Source organism: Cyprinus carpio, chromosome B23, assembly GCF_018340385.1.
Source record: "Cyprinus carpio isolate SPL01 chromosome B23, ASM1834038v1, whole genome shotgun sequence".
Lineage (NCBI taxonomy): Eukaryota > Metazoa > Chordata > Actinopteri > Cypriniformes > Cyprinidae > Cyprinus > Cyprinus carpio.
Window position 1 is genome coordinate 27462341 of NC_056619.1, and position 10779 is coordinate 27473119.

The 10779-nt window shown below is 38.7% G+C and overlaps 1 pseudogene; it reads left to right on the forward strand.

Moving 5' to 3' along the window:
- The first annotated feature begins 872 nt into the window (after positions 1 to 872).
- On the forward strand, positions 873 to 5366 carry LOC122141900 (annotated as a pseudogene).
- Positions 5367 to 10779: the final 5413 nt, after the last annotated feature.

A 10779-nucleotide genomic window follows, 5' to 3' on the forward strand; every position in this document is an offset into this window, starting at 1 on the left:
GTGTCATTTGATGAAATTGACAGCATTGTTGTTTTTCTGTTTAGTAAAGTGCTGTAGGCTACAAATAAAAGTGACTTGACTTGAATATGTGAGCACATTCAAGTCAAACTAAACCAATAAAATAGCCATAAGAGTTTAAAAACAGCTCTTTCAAAGTAATTTATCGAGGAAACACTCTGATACTGTGTGAAATGTTATGTATTTTCAGATATAATCTCTTTGGGAGGTCGCTCGTACACACATCAGCAAAGCTCACAATATATATGGAATTTTATTTAATTTCTTAATCACGTATTAATAGAAATTAAAACCGAAAGTGCTTATTCGGGCCGTGCGCGTGTTTGCCGTGACCGCGGCCGGAAGTCGCGCTCTTCTGCGTCACAGGCGCGCGCACGTCACGTGTGCGTCTGTGTGTGTATATTTGGGCTCGGTGCCGTGGGTCGTGTTTTACCGGATAAAGAGGAGCGGAGCGATCGCCGCTCGCTGCAGTGGAGTGTGTGTTTAACTGTTCCTGTCACAGACGGTGAGTTAGCCGCCGCTAGCATCAAGCTAAAACACGCGCCTGTCTGCGTCCGCGGCGCGCACGTATATCTACCTTCACCTCACGCCATCTATCTATCTATCTATCTATCTATCTATCTATCTATCTATCTATCTATCTATCTATCTATCTGTCTGTCTGTCTGTCTGTTGTTCTATGTTCATTCATATTCTGTGTTTTTCAGTGAGATTGACAGAGATGATGAAAGTGTTGTCATGACCTGTGTCTCGTGTGTGTGTTAGTGTGTGTGTGTGTGTGTGTGTGTGTGTGTGTGTGTGAGAGAGAGATAGAGAGATGGTGTGTGTGTGTGTGTGTGTCCTGCTCGTAGGGACGTGAGTTTGTGCGGCAGTACTACACGCTCCTGAACAAAGCTCCGGATTACCTGCACAGGTGAGTGGAGGGCGGTCCGAGCTGCAGGTGTCAGTGATGCGCTCGGCTCACGGTGTGTGTCTGTCACGCAGGTTTTACGGCCGGAGCTCCTCGTATGTTCACGGCGGTCAGGACAGCAGTGGGAAGCCGGAGGAGGCCGTGTTCGGTCAGGCGGTGAGTTCTTCAGTCTGATCGGCCGGTTACTGACCAGCACGCTCAAGTGTATCCTCAGTGTCTGACAGATTTACAGGGCTTCTCACAAAGTATTTAAGGACAAAACTACTTTAAATCGCAGCAGAAAGCTTTAAAGGGGAAATACAATGCCCATTTTCCACAAGTTGGTATGATTCCTCTTCAGTTACACTGCAAAAAAAAAAAAAAAAGTTCCCCCCCTTAGTATTTTGTCCTGTTTTCTAGTACAGGGTTTTCTGCGGGGGGTCTTAAAAAGTCCTTAAATTGTACAAGAAAGTCTTAAATTTTGGGACGGAAAGACCAGAATTGCGATATGGCAGAAATGTGACGATTAAACTCAAAAGGCTAACGTTATGATTTCACTGAATAAACACAAGCGCTGCGCGTTCCAGAGTCCGGTGCTGCGCCTGCTGGCAGAGCTTTAAATGTGAACTGGTGGATCGATAAGAACTACCACACCTACAGAGTTTGCACGCATACATTAGATGATGAAGTCTAGTAGGTAAGACTAGTGCGCGTGATCATTTAGAGTAAGTTCACTTCATGAATCAGTCTATTAAAATGCATTTAGAATTATCATATAATTTAAGATGGGGGCAGAAAATGTGTATATTTATATAATTTCATATAGTTAATATCACGCGAAGAGTGCAGTTTTTTTCCTCCAAAAGTAAGCATGATTACAAATGTGATATTGACTTAATACAACAGTTCAATAAACCACGTATGGTTAATATTAAGAGACTAACGTGTTAGGCACCATACTTTCCTGTGTTTGCTCTATTTCTCCAAAAAATTAATTTCAGACACAGCCACACGCACTGTTTTATGTCTCTGAGCAGCAGGACAGTTTTGTTCCTGAATGAATCAATCGTTTAAATGATTCGTTCAAACGCAATGACTCTCTTATTAACAGTGATTTGCTGCCACCTACTGGCAGTTTTAATTTCACATTTAAGGTCCTATTTTTCATTTTTAAAAATAATTTCAGACATCCGTGTTCTATGTTTAAAATATCAAAACATTATTTATGCATTTGTAACTGCAGGTTAAAGTATTTAATGTCCCTCAGAGCTGCATTAAACCGTGTGTAGATGCATCTAAATGACACTTCTAATGCTGCTTCTGTGTTTCCTCTGCATTGCAAAGATACATTTTGTTGATACTGATTTAATGTTCTTGGTAACAACCCGAATGCAAGAATTTGACTTTAAAACTTGTATCTGTATAAAATTATACTTTTTACAGTAATTTTACAGTTTAATATGGTACTATAGACATTGCCCTACCCCTCTCGTATGGTATTAATTTTATTTTGTGCAGGGCTTAAAAAAGGTCTTAAGGTCTTAAAGTCTTAAATTTGAGTTTAGAAATCCTGCAGAAACCCTGTAGTATAAATGTATATAAATTCTGTAATTAAAATGCATTTACTTGGCAAGTAAAATTACCAAAGATATATTGTTTTATTTCAGAAAAAAAAAAATCCAAATTTTCTTAGTTTTTTTCCAGTGGGGTAAGAAAAATAATCTTGTTTAGCCTTTGAATTAGATTCTTTTTCTTACCCCATTAGCAGATGTGTTTTGCTTGTTTTAAAGAAAACATGATACAATATCTTCAGTCATTTTGCGTGTGAAGTAAATGCATCTTAATTCCAGAATTTTTAGATGTTTATACTAGAAAACAAGACAAAAATACTAAGAATTTAGATGTTTATACTAGAAAACAAGACAAATCTACATAGAAGCCAGCTGTAAATCGAAACGACTCGCTGGATGACAGTTTCTGATTCAGAGGGACGGTAACGAAGTGGCTGTGCTTTTCTGAGCCGGCAGACATGCAGGAAACCCAACTAAATGCAAAAACAAAAAAAAGCTATAAAAAGACTAAAAATTTCATCTGACGTCCCCTTTAAATTCATAAAGTCATGGCTTTTAATGTTGTTTTGTTTACATTCTCAAATCAAGATACATTTACTAGAGACATAAAGTGACAGAAGATATGAAACCTGGTTTTGGGTTTTCTGAGAAATTAAACACAAGTGATTTTATGATCAAATCAAGAGCAAGTATCTGTCGATGGGGAATGAAACCTTGTTTTCCCTTTAAATTAAGCTTTTTTTGGACTCCATTGGTAGACATTTTTTCTTTATTTGATCATAAACTCACTTCATTTTGATTAGTTTCTTGGAAAGCAAGACTTGTCATGTTCTGTCATTCTGCTTCCCCCAGTGAATGTGTCCTGATTTAAGAATCTTTAAGACGTTTGCTCTGGAAAACAACTGAAATACTGAGGAAGAGGAGCAGTGTGATCAACAGTGATTTCCAAATTCTAGTGATTTGTGAGCAGAGCAGTTCAAGACTTTTTTAGTGAAATGAATTAAATGTAATGGAGATCTGTTGGAATTTTTATTTTCAGACTTTGAAGTGTTGCTCATATAAAATATTTACTTTCAGATATCATATTGACAAATTGGTGTTCTATTCAGTTTATTCCCCTAAAAATTTCTTCACTTGGTCTTACAAAAGCTCTTAAAGTCTTTAAACCTGCAGAAACCCTGTCTCTGGCCCAGTCCTCCAGTACTTCTACACAACAACCGTCAAATCCACGAACCGACCCGAAGAAGCTGATGACATGATTAGTGCGACAGCAACAAACAACCACTCGCTGCGCACACACCATCGTCTTCGGATTTCAATAAATGCTCTTTGTTTTTATTTCTGCATGTGATGCGGCTCACCATCACTGAACGCGTCACAGATCGATAATGTGAACCTCACACGAGTCCGTTTTAACAAGTGACATTTTCATGTTGGGATTAATTGCTGATGCTTTTTTATACAGTATACAGTATTATCACAATATTGAATTTAGTTGCAAAAAAGTGTTATCATAATACAGTATAACAGGCTTAATAACTTTTTTCTTATTACAAAAGAACCAAAACATTTAAATATAATAAAGCAATACACAAGGAATGTATAAAGTAAAAAAAAAAAAAAAATAAATAAAAATTAAACACAGATTAAAGTGCAAAAGAATTATAAAGACCAATAGGTAACCCTTTACAAAAAGATCTTATTAGTTTAACCTTTATGCCATTAATATAATAATAGCAATAGCTGACATTTGATTATTAATCTTGGTTTCAAAAAATAAAACTGTTAGTTCAGGTTAGCTCAAGTTCATTAAATAACAATGTGTGATATTAAAATTAATGAATGTTTAGAAGAATTTTTCATTGGCAGTTTAACTAATGAATTAACTAATGTTAACTAATGGAGCCTTAATGTAAAGTGTGACCAACAAAGAATCACAACTGAAAGTCCAGAACAGAGTAAGGACATTAGTCAAATAGTTCATGAGACATCAGGGGTTTAAAAACCGTAATTTTTACGAAGCTACGAGAATACTTTTTGTGCACAAAGAAAACGATAATCAATTTATTCAACAATTCTTCTCCCGTAATTACTGCTTGCTTGTTGCTTTAAATCCTTTTCAGAAACCAAAAGTAGCAGCTGGTTTGTTTACAGGGTTTCGGGGGTAACGGCTGCATTTCTGCTGTCCCACCAGCGCTCCCATCAGCTGGTTAAATGCACAACACTGCTGCATGCTGCTTAAAGACGTGTGTGCACTCTTGTAAACAAGCACGGATGAAAGCACATTCACTCTCTGACAGCAGATGGCAATATTCTTAAAATGCATTCTGAATAATTTATAATTAATTATTCACAGTATTTTGAGGTGCTCCTGATAACAATATCGTGCATGTTCATTATGTTTGATATAGCGCATCCACACGTCTAGTCTGACATTGCAATTATGACGTGGCTTATAGCTGAGATCATGTTTCGTACAGTCTGAACACGAACACAGCACCAGTGACTGACAGGAGTGTGTGTGTGTTGTGTGTGGTGCATGCACGCAGGAGATCCATAAGAAGGTGTGTCACTGCAGTTCAGCGAGTGTCACACTAAGATAAGGCACGTTGGGGGGATGCCCATGATAGCGACACTGGGGAAACGGGGTGGTGGTGCTAGGTGATGGGCGAGCTGTCCAACAGCGGCCAGCCCATGAGGAGGTTCATGCAGAACCTTCATCATCCTTGCTCCGGAGGTGAGTGTGTGTGTGTGTGTGTGTGTGTGTGTGAAACGACTAGGGTTGGCTATAATGTTTGACTGTAATATTTACAGCGGGTAAAATAAGTATTGAACATGTAAATATGTTATTAACAGGCGCTGTTGACTTTCACACCAGATGTCGGTAACAGCCCAGTAACTCCATACATACAAAGAAACCAAAACAAATAAGTTCCAGAAATTAAGTTCTGTGTAATACAGTGCAATGACACAGGGGGGAACGTATTGAACACATGAAACAAGGAGTGAAAAAAGTCATGGAAAGCCAAGACTCCAGCAAATCTATCAGTAATTAGAAAGTCATTCATTGGTAATTAATATTATCTTCAGTCCCCAACACCTACAGTACAAGGGTGATGAAGATTAAACAGGCTGGACAATGATCCCCAAACACAACAAGGAAACTCCTTGATTGTGTTTCAGATGAAAAAAATAAAGCTGCTAGAACGGCCAGACAATCACCTGCCTTGAATCCAATTGAAAATAAGATCTAAAGAGGCCCAGAGAACCTTCAAGATCTGAAGACTGTTTGTGTGGAAGAATGGGACAAATCACACCTGAGCAATGCATGCCACTAGTTTCTCCGACAGGAGGGCAGTCTTGAAGCTGGAACTCACCAACATCAGGCTTTGTACGAAGTGTTAAATACAATTTCAGTAGTTCAATACTTTTCCCCTGTGGCATTCCATTTTATTAACACCGAACTTAATTTCTGAAAGTATTTGTTTTGTTTGTATGTATTTGGGTTGTTTACCGACATCTGGTGAAACTTTTCAAGTCAACAGCACCTTTAGAAACATTTACTGAGAAACATGGTGATGTGTTCAATACTTATTTTTTACCCGCTGTGTGATAAAACCATAGGCCAAAGTTCCTCTTTGTAGTGGTTCTGTGGGCTGCTGCTGTTTGCTCATGTTATTTCAGCTGCAACAGAACGCTTTTGTAAAAAAAGGTTTGACCTAATTTTTTTAAAATCTTATTAAAAAACTAGAATAGAAACTAAGGAATTGATGATAATCAGAATCGATAATCAGAATAAGAATCAAGCAAACTCAAATGGCAAAACGCCAACCCCTAGTGATGCGACAGACGTGCCTCTCATTCCAGATTCACCACTTTCTCCAGACACTGTGTGTGATGTGGCTGTGTGTGTGTGTGGTGCTGTGTGTGTTTTCACTAAGGCTCTGCTGTCAATAAGTTCTATGTGCACAATGACGATTCTTCCGCGAATGAAGAGGAGGTGTTTGGAGACCTCTGACGGCTGAGATGGGAGGTTAATTTACAGAGCACACACGTTTACCCCGCGGCAGACGGTGTTATTTAGGTCTAAATTCATGTACATGATTACAGCTTGTGGTGGTCTGAGCAGGATCAGTCTGGCTTTACATGGCATTTTGCATCTTCACACATTCATATTATGAGCTCTTACATTTGTGGTTGGAAACTGATTTGCTGTGATACAGATATCTGATGTACATTACCGCATCAAAAAGCTCTGATTGAAGTAAATAAATGTGAGACGCTGCACATTTCAGTGTTCAACAGGATTGTGTTTCAGAGCTGCTCCACAATCAGTGAAAATCAACACACATTTATGAAGCAACCGCTGATCGGGAACTGACAGTGTTTTTTACCTGTAGTTTTTATATTATAATTTGTTGTAGATTGGATGTAGATGCATATATATTGTCATTATCCTGTTTAAATGAGGCAGCTGGGAAGTATTTCAATAGCAAAGACATTTCAAAATAAAGTCCTCTTGCATTTTGGATTCCTTTATGATTAATAGGCCCCCATTATACATAAAATACTTTGTATTGTTTGGTTATTGTTATTTTGTTTTTGCAAGCAAAATACTGTTTCCGTCTTTTTTTACTACTTTAAATTTTTAATACAATTTAATTCACCGTGTCTGTTGTTTTTTGTTTCTATTGTAATGGTGCAATTTTACTAGCAATTTCTCTGATCGAAATTCTGCCACCAATTTTTTTTTCAGTGTTATAAAAATGTTAAAAATAAATCTCCCATGTGTTTTCAGGCTTATAATTAAAAAGCCCCTCATTATGCATAAAGTCAGTCTGTCTTTCGTTGGCTAATCGTTGATGTTAGGGTGACACAATAAGCAGTATCTTTGCATTTAACGCTGTTTTAACTCTGCACCCCGACCCCGCCGGCGTCCTGAACTCCCCTTGTTTTGCACTTGTCATTTTTTACGAAATAGATTAAATGAAACAGGACAAATTTCATCTTGACAACTATATCTATCATTATAAGATCTAAGCCTCAGCATCGTGACAGATCGCTGTTTTTCAGTGGAAAGCCTTATGAAGTATGTATTTGCTAAATTTGTGTAAGCAGTACACAATCAAAACATGAAGAATGAAAACGCAGTACATACCAGATTCGTCCGTAATAAACGAGTTATAAACACAAGTCCACAGCTGTAAAATCCCGGTTTATCGTTAGAAAGGTAACGTGTCCACTGCAACGACATCTAATGGAGCACGTTTAGTCCAATGAAGCAATAAAACATTGTGAATATGGTGGTAATTCCTTTGTTTACGTTTCAGTTCTTCCGGGACCTTATTGTTTGTGTCCGTTATGGAATAACTCACGCTCAATAAACTGCTTCATTGTGTAGTACAAAAACGGCATGGTTTTTGTAGCTTACAGGTCGACAAACGAATGAGAAAAAAAAAAAAAAAAGACGTCCCTAAAAAAAAGTGAAAGATAGAAGATTGTTTATTTGAATTCTGGCGCACATGTCGTGACGACTACGTTACGCGCGCATGTGAGCACCTGTCCATCTGAGTAGGCGAGAACTTAGGCGAATCGCCTTTTTTCTTTATTTATTTATTTTTTTTTTTCAACATTTTTATAAATGTGGGGTAATGTTTTTTAATGTTGAATGTGCCTGTATCTGCAATGATTACCATCTGTTTGAGCGCAAATCAGCTCGCTATTAGTGTCATCAACGGCCTAATCAATGGTGTACGGCCATCTATATGATAGAGTGTGATTTATTGACTTAATGGGCCCATTTTATATGATTTACCGATCTCTATAACTGGCCATGAGCACATCAGCCACGTATGTTTCATTGTAAGTCGTTGTAAATGCCTGCATTTCTAGCAATTCTCAGGAATGTTCTTTCTGTAATTTGGCATACAAAGTTCTTTTTTTTAAATAAAAAAAATCTTTTTTTATTTTTTCCTTACTCAAATTATTCTTATTGTATTTGTCATCCTAGTGCTCAAATAAATCACTTATATGAATGTCTAAGATTCTGTCTATTGGTTTTATAATTGAAGAAAATATGCAGTGGTATGGTTTAATGACTAAAATAGTTTGTAGAACCCTCAAATACATTTGGTAAGTATTTTTTTTTATATTTGTGGCCGGGGTTGTTAGATTGGGGGGGGCTAGACATGGTGGTGCAGGGAATCTAATTTTTCATGGTAATCCTCTTCTTCAGATTTGAAATAGAAACTCATGAGACATTTGACTTTTCAGATCAACCCCATTCTTTTCTAGATTGCTCCAGGACTGATTTTCATGTATTTTTTATATCAAATAAAAAAATTTTTTAGTGTGTTTAAAAAAAAAATTCAAGGCACTTCAGTGTCTATAACTTTTAATATTTTTGAGCATTATCAACTGGTTGAAAAAAAAGTACAGCCCAAAGGGTCTTCTTTCCAAAGACACCAAAATTAGTTTTGTGTAAACACACCTGAAGTAAAGAAACTGTTACAATTTTAAGTTAGGTAGGGCACTTTCCCAGGCTGGTGAGTCCCCATAATGGGGGGTGCGGTTAAATCAACATAAACTCTTTGTATTTCTCTCTCTGAAACCGTCCCATTTCATCAGAAGACTATACGAATATTATCTAACACATTCAGTTTATATGATTTTACTTAGTATCCAGCAGACAATAATCTTTAAATTGCCTTTCTTTAAATCGTACTATAAATATCTGGTCACTCCAGTATTGATGGACCTCTAGTTCGTGTGTATTGATGGATGAGAATGTACCCCAGTTTTCAGTACCAGTAAATAAAGTGTTTTACACTCACACATACACACAGTCTGTTAAATGAAGTCAAAGGCTTTTGAGATTCCCTGATTTATATTGAGCGTTATATGGGTTTGTGGTGTTTCGTTTTTATTTTGTGCAGCTCTTACAACCAAAGGTCTTAAATTTAAGTAATGTAAACACTCTGTAGAAGTGCCCTGGCAGGGGGTGGGGGGGGGTGTAATTGTGGTGGCTGTTTGTCGTGATCAGAGTCTGAGTAAAGGAAGGTTGAGGAAGAGCAGTGAGACTCCCGCTTCCCCTGACCTTGTTCCGGACCGGCCCCAACAGCAGCACCTACTACGGCCTCCGGCGCCCGTCAGGTAGCATCTTGGATCACGTGCTTCACATTCTTTTTCTGACTCTGATCAATACTCTGTTTGTGTTATCACAATGGAGGCGAGGAGCAGCAGGAGGTGGGGTTGCCTAGGCGGGATCCATAGCCCGCAGCCTGAGCCCATCGGAAACAGAGGCGGAGCTTAACCTGGGAGCAGAGCTGCAGACGGCTGAGACGGAGCTGGAGGAGGAGGAGGAGGAGGAACTGCTGGAGGAGGAGAGAGGCTCCACCCCTGGCATCGCTCTGACTCCGCCCCCTCTTACCACCGAACCACCCAAGGGAAGTGTGTGTGGGAGGTGTGTGTGGGTGAGAGTGTGTGTGTTGACTGATCAAGTGTGTGATGGTCTGCAGCGTTCTCCTGGGCTCTGGTGACCAGTAAGAATCTTCCTCCGGCCGGGCTGCTGGAGTCCTCTCCGCTTGTGTTGAAAGCAGCTGGGTTCAAGGTACCACACAGACCAGTGACATTAGGATATGAGTGTTTCCTGTTCGTAGAGTGTGCACAATTAAGCCTTTCAAAAGATCGCGATCTTCTCAATTCAACACCCAGCGATTCGAGGGGTCCCCTTAAAACCGCAGAAAAAGTCATATCTGCTTCACACTGCCGCTGACGGACAGAGAGCAGGTAGCATGTTTAGGTAAGAAACAGTCTTTTAAGCTACACAGTATTATTTCCCTGTCTTACCAGTCAGTCATATTATCACAGAATACTGGGATGAAATGTTTTATAGTTTGGTTACGAACACTGATGTCTATAGGTATAGCGATCAAAAATAGCGCAAAGTCTTCCAATAACGATTGTGTTGAATGCATTGATTGTCCAATAGGTGGAGGGACAAAGTGACCTGTTTAAAAATGTGTACTTGTCATTGAAGCATTCATTCACGAGATTCGTACCAAAAAGCGCTGATCTTCCAGTAATGAAACATGCAAAGTATTTTATGTCATGGAATCAGTCATTCAAACACAGTTTTTAATGGATGTATATGAAATTATAACTATGTGGGTTATATAAAAAAAAAAGAGGTCTAGGGTTTTACAGAGAAGGTCCTGGAAACAGAAATAATATTCACAGTGAGCGTGCACATTTGTGGACTAGAATGCCTTGATGTCGGAGGTCAGAGGAGAATGGGCAGAC